Below are 8,750 nucleotides of genomic sequence, written 5' to 3'. Positions count from 1 at the left end.
CTTCTTCATCTTGTTGCAGTGTGTGGGTGCTGGAAGAGAGCTCCAATCTGTCCAAGCTACTAACTGACATAAACAGTTTTACACACAATGTTTTTCTTGTACATATTCTGTTACAATAATCAGTCAACAGATACACCTTACTTCATAGCTCATGACAGATTACAACATATATGTGTATTGCTTTGACATCAGCAATCAAACCAAGAAAAGCTCTTATAATGGTTCTTTGACTGTTGTGTTGCTTTCATTCTTCCAACATCCTTTCCTCTGAAACTGTAGCATCGCCAACAGAACTGACTGTGGTCCTTTGGTACAGAACTGAGTCAAGGGTCTGAATAGGAGGCTCCAGCGGTTCTGCAACTGTGTAGCCTGCAGATACCTCAACTTATGCCATCGGGTAGTGGGCTTCCATGTTCCACTTAAAAGATCAGGGGTCCACTACACACAGGAAGAGGCTACATGGATAGTGGAGGCTGTGTGGAGGAGGCTGGGTGGTTTTCTTTTATGTTAGAGTGTTCAGGAAACTACAGAAAAGCCATCAGTCTAAAATGGTGCAGGGAAAACAGAGGAAGGTAGACCTAGAAAAAATTGGTATAGTAATTGTAAATTGCTGTATCTATGTTGGGAAAGAACCAGAGCTCCAAGCGCTAATAGAAAGCACTGATAAATCGTTATAGGCACAGAAAGTTGGCAAAAGCCAGAAATACATTGAGGTGACAAAACTCATGGGATAGCGATATGCTCATATACAGTTGGCTTTAGTATCATGTAAACAAGATATAAAGGGGCAGTGCATTTGGAGAGCTGTCATTTGTACTCAGATGACTCATGTGAAAAGGTTTCTGATGTGATTACTTCCACACAACAAGAGTTAACAGACTTTTAATGCTGAATGGTAGTTGAAGCTGGATGCATGGGACAGTCCATTTAAAACCATTAGAGAATTCAATATTCTACAATCCACAGTGTCAAGAGTGTGTCAAGAATACCAATTTCAGGTGTTAACTCTCACCAGAGACAACGCAGTGACCAACGGCCTTCACTTAGAGACTGAAAGTAGTGGCGTTTACATAGAGCTGTCAGTGCTAACAAACAAGCAACACTGTATGAAATAAACACAAAAATCAGTGTGGGACATATGACAAACAGGACAGTGCAGTGAAATTTGGCACTAATGGGCTATGGCAGCAGATGAATGATGTGAGTGTCTTTGCTAATAGTGCAACATTGCCCGCAGCGCCTCTGCTGGGCTAGTAACCTTATAAGTTGGATACTAGATGACTGGAAAGCCATGGCCTGGTCAGTTTAGTCCAGATTTCAGTTGGTAAGAGGTGATGGTAGGATTTGAGTATGGTATAGACACCATGAAGCCAGGGACGCAGATTGTCAACAAGGCACTGTGCAAGCTGGTGATGGCCCCATAAAGGTGTGGGCTGTGTTTACATGAAATGGATGTTCGGTTACTTGGAGACTATTAGCAACCATTCATGGACATCACGTTCCCAAACAAGGATGGAATTTTTATGGATGACAAGGTGTCATGTCACTGGGCCACAACTGTTTGTGATTGATTTGAAGAACATTCTGGATGATTCAAACGAATGGTTTGGCCGCCCAGGTCACCCAACTATAATTTTATTGATCATATATGGGGCATAATGAGGAGGTCAGTCCATGCATAAAATCATGCACTGGCAACACTTTCACAATTATGGATTATTATAGAGGCAGCACAGCTTAATTTTTCTGCAGGGGACTTCCAACAACTTATCGAGTCAATGCCACATCGAACTGCTGCACTATGCTTGGGAAAAGGTGGTCTGACACAGTATTAGGATTGTATCCCACGACTTTTGTCATCTCAGTATCAGTTCAGCTGAAATTTTTACGAAGAACCTAACCGTGTTCAGAAAGAATAGATTAAATACAGTTGGTGCTGTAAAAGTATAAACTGTCAGTAGTAGTTTACCTGATAGTGAAACTGAAGTAGATACTTCCTGTGAGTAGGTGTCTGTAGAGATTATACTTGACAACCAGAATAAATTAATAATTGGTTCATTTTACTGACCCCCTGACTCAGAAGATACGTTGCTGAGCATTTAAAAGAAAATTTGAGTCTTATTTCAAATAGATATCCCACTCGTATGATTATAGTTGGTGGTGGCTTTGATCTGCTCTCTATATGTTGAGAGGCAGATAAAAACTCACTTGACTTCTTCCGAAGAGATAGTCTCCACTACTTCCGATCTCATTATGTAAGCATGGAGCACATGTGGTTTGATTTTAAAGAAATAGTATTGAAAGCAATTGACAGATACACACCAAATAAATTAATAAGCAATGGTACTGATCCTCTGTGCTACACAAAATGGGTCAGAACACTATCGCATAAACAAGTAAAGCATGCTAAATTTAAAACAATGAAAAATCCTCAAGATTTGCTAAGTTTTACATAAGCTTTTAATAGTTTCCACAATGAAACTCTGTCTTGAAATCTCACAGAAAACACACAGAATTCCTTGTCGTATGTAAAGTACATCCGTAGCAAGACGAAATCAATAAATTTACTGCACAATAACAATTGTGATGTGTCACTGATGACAGTGCCATTAAAGTATAAACTTCTTCACCACAGAAGATGAGGTGAATATTCTAGAATTCAAATCAAGAACAACTGCCAATGTGAGTAATTTAGAAGCAGATATCCTTGGTGTAGTGAAACAGCTTCAATCACTTAGTGAAGATGAAGGCTCCAGTCCAGATTGTATACCAGTCAAGTACCATTCAGAGCATGCAGATACAGAAGTTCCATACTCAGCAATCATATACAACTGCTCACTACATGAAAGAGCCATACCTAAAGACTAGAAAGTTGCACAGGTCACACCAATACCCAAAAATGAAAAAGGAGTAATCTGCTGAATTACAGACCCATGTCACTAATGTTAATTTGCAGTATGATTTTGGAACATATATATGTTCGAACATTTTGAATTAGCTCGAAGAGAATAGTCTATTGACACACAGTCAGCACGGATTCAGAAAATATTGTTCTTGTGAAACACAACTAGCTCTTTGTTCATATGAAGTAATAAGTGCTATTGACAGAGGATGTCAAATTGATTCCACATTTTTAGAATTCCAGAAGGCTTTTTGACAATCTTCTCCAAAAGAATCTTCTAATCAAATTGTATACCTATGGAGTGTCACCTCAGTTGTGCGACTGGGTTGGTAAATTCCAGTCAGAAAGGTAACAGTTCATAGTAACTGACGGAAAATCATTGAGTAAAACAGAAGTAATATCTGGCATTCCCCAAGGAAGTGTTATAGGCCCCTGCTATTCCTGATCTACATAAACAACATAGGAGACAATCTGAGCAGTCTCACAGATTGTTTGCAGATGATGCTGTCATTGTAAAGTCATCAGATGATCAAAACCAATTGCAAAATGATTTAGACAAGATATTTGTATGGTGCAAAATCTGGCAACTGACTCTGACAATCTGAGTTGAGTGGGCTGCTGCTGAGTGGTATGAAACCTCATATGCTACAATTGAGAGATGAGGATATACTGGACATGGCCTACACCTGAATATGAGAGGGAAAGATAAGTTGGCTGAGCTTCTTGCACATAATACATAGCAAGCTCCATGTGGTTACTGGAGACAGAGAGGCACCTTTTTTTTGGTTAGGATCATGATTCAAGCACCCTGTTCTGAAAGAAGTGGAAATAACAGAAGAGCCACAGAAAATGTTTAAGAATGCATAGAAAAGTGAGGTTAGCTTACTTCATCAAAATATTAGAGAATTGAGTAATAAGCTAGAAGAGCTTCTTGTCTGAAACTTCGTGGCAGACTAAAACTGTGTGCCGGACCAAGACTTGAACTCAGGACCTTGGTTCGCAGAAGAGCTTCTGTGAAGTTTGGAAGGTAGGAGACAAGGTACTGTCAGAATTGAAGCTGTGAGGGCGGGTAGTGATTTGTGTCTGGGTAGTTCAGTTGGTAGAGCACTTACCTGCGGAAAGCAAAGGTCCTGAGTTCGAGTCTCAGTCTGGCACACCGTTTTAATTTGCCAGCAAGTTTCATGTCAGTGCACACTTCGCTGTAGAGCAAAAATCTCATTCTGGAAGCTGCTTTTCTGTTTGGAAAATTTATAGAGCTCTGAAAAGAAATACATCCTTTGCCTGTCTGAGCACCACATAACCACAGCCTTCGATAAGTTACATCTAAAAGATTACACTATAGCAGCTTACCAGGTGTAAAAGTATGAAACTGGAATTTGGTTGCAATAATACACATCTGTTGTTTGAAACTGATAAACAATATTTTATTTTTTATTTTTATTGCTATTATACACTTCTGCCACCTCTCCGGCAGACTAAGAATGTCACACAAAAAACATTTATTCTTTTGAAGCAAACCAGTCAAAGAGCAATTTTCCTACATTGTCATATGAATTGAAGGGATGTTCAGCAACAGCTTGTCCCAGTGATGCAAATAGATGATAATTGAATGGAGTCAAATCTGGAGAATAAGCCGCATGTCCCAGTATTTCCCAGCTGAATGCTTTGGTCGTTTCCCTGAGCAGTTTTGCTGTGTGTGATGGGACATTATCATGGAGCAATATGACTTTGTGTTGCCTTTTTCCATACTCCAGTCATTTCTCACTTATTCCCTAAATTGGTCATTTGCATTTGATAGCAATCAGTGTTAATGGTTTCACCAGGTTTAAGCAGCTCATAATAGATGACACCCTTCTAATCCCATCAAACACAGAGCATTTTCCTCTTTCCAAAGCGATTTGGTTTTGCAGTGGATGTCAATAGTTTGACTGGATTCACCCGTGATTTACATTGCTTAGGATTCTCAAAATATATCCATTTTTCATCACCTGTCATCATTTGATGGAGAAACGACTTTCTTTTGTACCTGGCGAGCAGCATTTCACAAGTGGTATTTTGAATTGCTTTCTGTCTTTCATTCAGTTCATGCAGAACCTATTTTCCCAGTTTCTGCACCTTTCCCATAGCTTTCAACTGAAGAGAAACAGCTTTCTGCATCACATTCACTTGTTCTGTGAGTTCCTGTTGAGTTTGAATATCATCTTCATCCAATAAGCTCTGTAGTTTGTTTTCTTCGAACATTTCCGGTGGTTTCCTGCACTTCTCGCTTCTCATGTTACAATACCACTTTTGAATTTTTGAACCAATCAAAAGGCTACGTTTTTTTCAGAGCATGTTTGCTGAAAGTTTCAACAAGCATTTGATGCGGTTCTGCAGTAGTTTTCTTCAAATGATAACAGAAAACCAATGCTGTCCACAAATCACAGTTTGTAGGCATAAAACTCGACATGTTTACGGGTTTGAAACAGGTATCAATGTATGGAACTTGGGTTACTGTGTGTTGACATTCATATCAACCGTTACAGGAAGAAGATGCTGTAGATGCCATCTCATGGACCCTATACTGATGGCTAGCACCATCTATAGGGAAATTCCAGTTTCGTACATCTACACCTGTTACTTATGCACAACTAATATGGGAAAAGAGGGAGGTGCGACATATATTAAGACAGAACACAAGTTCAAAAACTTTGAGACAAGTAGATTTTGTAGTGACGCGCACGTAGAAGTGTGTGCTTGTGAATTAATACTGAAAACTAGCTCTCTTTCAATTGTAACTATTGGATGAAATTTATAATGAACCAAATGCTAACATAAAATTTAATCTATTCCATGATAAATTCATGTCATTATACAAAAATAGCTTTCCACATAAGGTAATCAGAAATAACATTAAACAGTGGTGTAAAAAACCATGGATCACTAGAGGTATTAAAGCATCTCGTGAAAGGAAAAGGAAATGTATTTTTCAGCAGGAACAAATAGCTGCACACTACAAAAACTGCTCAAAATTACTAATAAAGGCTATTAAAAAATTGAGCAACAGGATCACAATGTCATAAATCAATATTTCTGACAATAGACTTAACGCTATATAGAATGTAGCAAAACAAGATCAGGACAACCAACCACAGAATAAAAAAACATCACTACTGAATTGGATGGAAGGGCTATAAATGATGAGTCACTGGTAGCAAATGTATTTAATAATCATTTCTTAGATATAGTAAAAAGCATAGGAACAAACAGATGAAGAGAAAAATTGCAACAGGATGCTGAAAAATAACTCTCATAAAATTCCCCTTCTGAGCTTAAGACAGTCATACATTCTCTCAAAAACAAAAGTTTGCCTAGTTTTGATGGTGTTTCCAATAGAGTGCCAAAGATTTGTTTTCATGTAATAAGCCCAATCTTACCTAAAATATGTTTTTTCCAGAGAGCTCTGAATCGTTAAACCCCTCTTTAAGGAAGGTGATAAGAGAGATGTCAGTAAGTACTGACCTGTTTCACTCCTGACATCATATTCCAAAATTTTTGAGAATGTGATGTATTCTACAATAGTATCACACTTTAGCAACAATAACATCCTCAAAAAATCACAGATTGGGTCCCAGAAGGGTTGCTCTATGTGAATGCCATTTACTTGTTCATTCACCAGTTTTCACAAGCATTAAATAATAAAATGGTATCAGTTGGTATTTTCTGCGCTCTTTCTAAGGTATTTGACTGAGTGAATTACAGTATTCTCATAGATAAGTTGAAGTTGTATGATATTGAAGGTATAGCTAATCAATGGATGTCATATCTGTCTAAAAGAATTCAGAAATTATTCTTAGTAACTCATGGCTTGCTTAATGTATAGATTGAATAACATCAGGGATAGGTTACAACCTTGTCTCACTGCATTCAGAACTACTGCCTTCTCTTTGTGTCCTGCAGCCCAGTTTCCATACAAGTTGCAGACAACCTTTTGTTCTTGGTATTTTTATACTTGTTGCCTTCATACTTTTGGAGAGTGGATTCCAGACAATGTTGTCCAAAGCTCTCTCTAAATCTACAAATGCTATAAAAATAGGGTGCCTCTCTTTGGGCTATCTTCTACAGCATGACGTAGGGTTAGCATTGCCTTGGATGTTTCTGTATTTTTGTTGATCCCAAACTGATCTTTCCTGAGGTTGGCTTCTACCAGTTTTTCCATTCTTTTGTAAATAGTTTGTGTCAGAATTTAGCAACCATGACTTATTGAAATGTAATATTCACACCTATCAGCACCTGCCTTATTTGGGGAATCATTCAAGTTGCAAGTGGAAGGTGAGACCAGTATGGTTGTCACAGCTTGTATTAACAGGTTAACACATTTGGCTGGTGCACCTAGCAATGGCATAGGCCACCACTGTAGGAAAGTTCAGTGGGCTGTCCGTTTGGCCCACTATGCACAATAAAACGTGTAATGCAGCAGTGCACAGTCAGTATCTCATTTATGAAGCTTCCAGCCATGTGCCATCAGTTTTACTACATTAACTCTGCTGTGTTTCTAGATTTCTCTTGGTCTACAAAGTTGGCTTCAGTTTCTGACTGAATGTTGACTTTCAAAGCATCAGAATATTTACTTGCTCTTGGCAACTTTGCCTGACCTGGAATTGTGACTGATCACAGTGCAGCTACCCCCTTTGGTTCATCTTACAATAAAACTCCATTGTGAAGTTCCCTGTGTGATAGCAAATATTCAAGCAAGATTTTGAGAAAAAATACCTATGCCTAAGAAGAAAAAATCTCCAGGTAACTACTTCAGCCACGTGCAAACGGCATCTTACCTCTGAAAGATCGACTTGTTGCAAAAACCACAGTTCTTTCACAGAACTGGGACGCTAAACATTCTGTCACTGATAAACAAAATCACAGAACCAACTGACCTAAAGAAAATAAATAAAATTCTTTTCATAGGAATTAGTGAGGCAAAGTGGATGAAAATGGAATTAGGAACTTTTGCCTTGACTACAGCCTACATTGTTCTGAAAATGATTCAGCATAAAAATGGAATGGGATTTAAGACACAGTGTTTGCAGTGATTTTTAGTTTGTCAGTGGCAGCATAATTAACCAGTAAATTGGAATGGGAACAAATATTGAGTGATACAAGTACACACTCCATAATAAGGATGCTCCAAAGAATGAAAACGAGAGTTTGGATGAACATGTGAAAATCTTATCATTACAAGTGATTTAAAGACTCAGTTTGGAACACAAAGAATAGGATATGAGTCTACATTGGGGCCTCATGGGCTTTACTGAAAAAATGTGGAAGGGGTTCAACTTTTAGATTCCTGTATGAGAAATTAGCTCCTGTTAGAGAACAGTTGTTTGAATGGAAAAGACTTATACATAGTCACACACTACACTTTTGATGATTAAAGTAGAACAGTCACTGACAAAATCCTAACCAACCTAGAAGTTAGAAAAACCATCAACATAATGCCAAGCGAACACCTAGGTGTTGCAGATATTGCAATGTGTAAACCTTAGAAAATATGTAATCACAGAATACAATAAATAAAAGCAAGGCAACCTTCTGAATCAAATTGGCAGAGTAATCAGAGACTAGATTTACAGGTTGTTGCCAAAAGAGTAACTAAGATGTATTAAAGAAAAATGCAATGTTCTAAAAGAAGCAATGTCAGGAACAGCTCAGAAATTATGTGGACATCAAAGTAATATACGAAAACCAAAAGAAATTACATGCTGAAATGATGGAACTGAAATCAAGCAAGAAGGAATGAAAACATAATAGTTACAGATGAAAACAGGAAACACTTACACAATATTGTGAAGAACAGGAGGAGTGACTATGA

This window comes from Schistocerca piceifrons, chromosome 4 (assembly GCF_021461385.2).
Source record: "Schistocerca piceifrons isolate TAMUIC-IGC-003096 chromosome 4, iqSchPice1.1, whole genome shotgun sequence".
NCBI lineage: Eukaryota > Metazoa > Arthropoda > Insecta > Orthoptera > Acrididae > Schistocerca > Schistocerca piceifrons.
This window is presented reverse-complemented; position numbering follows the sequence as displayed.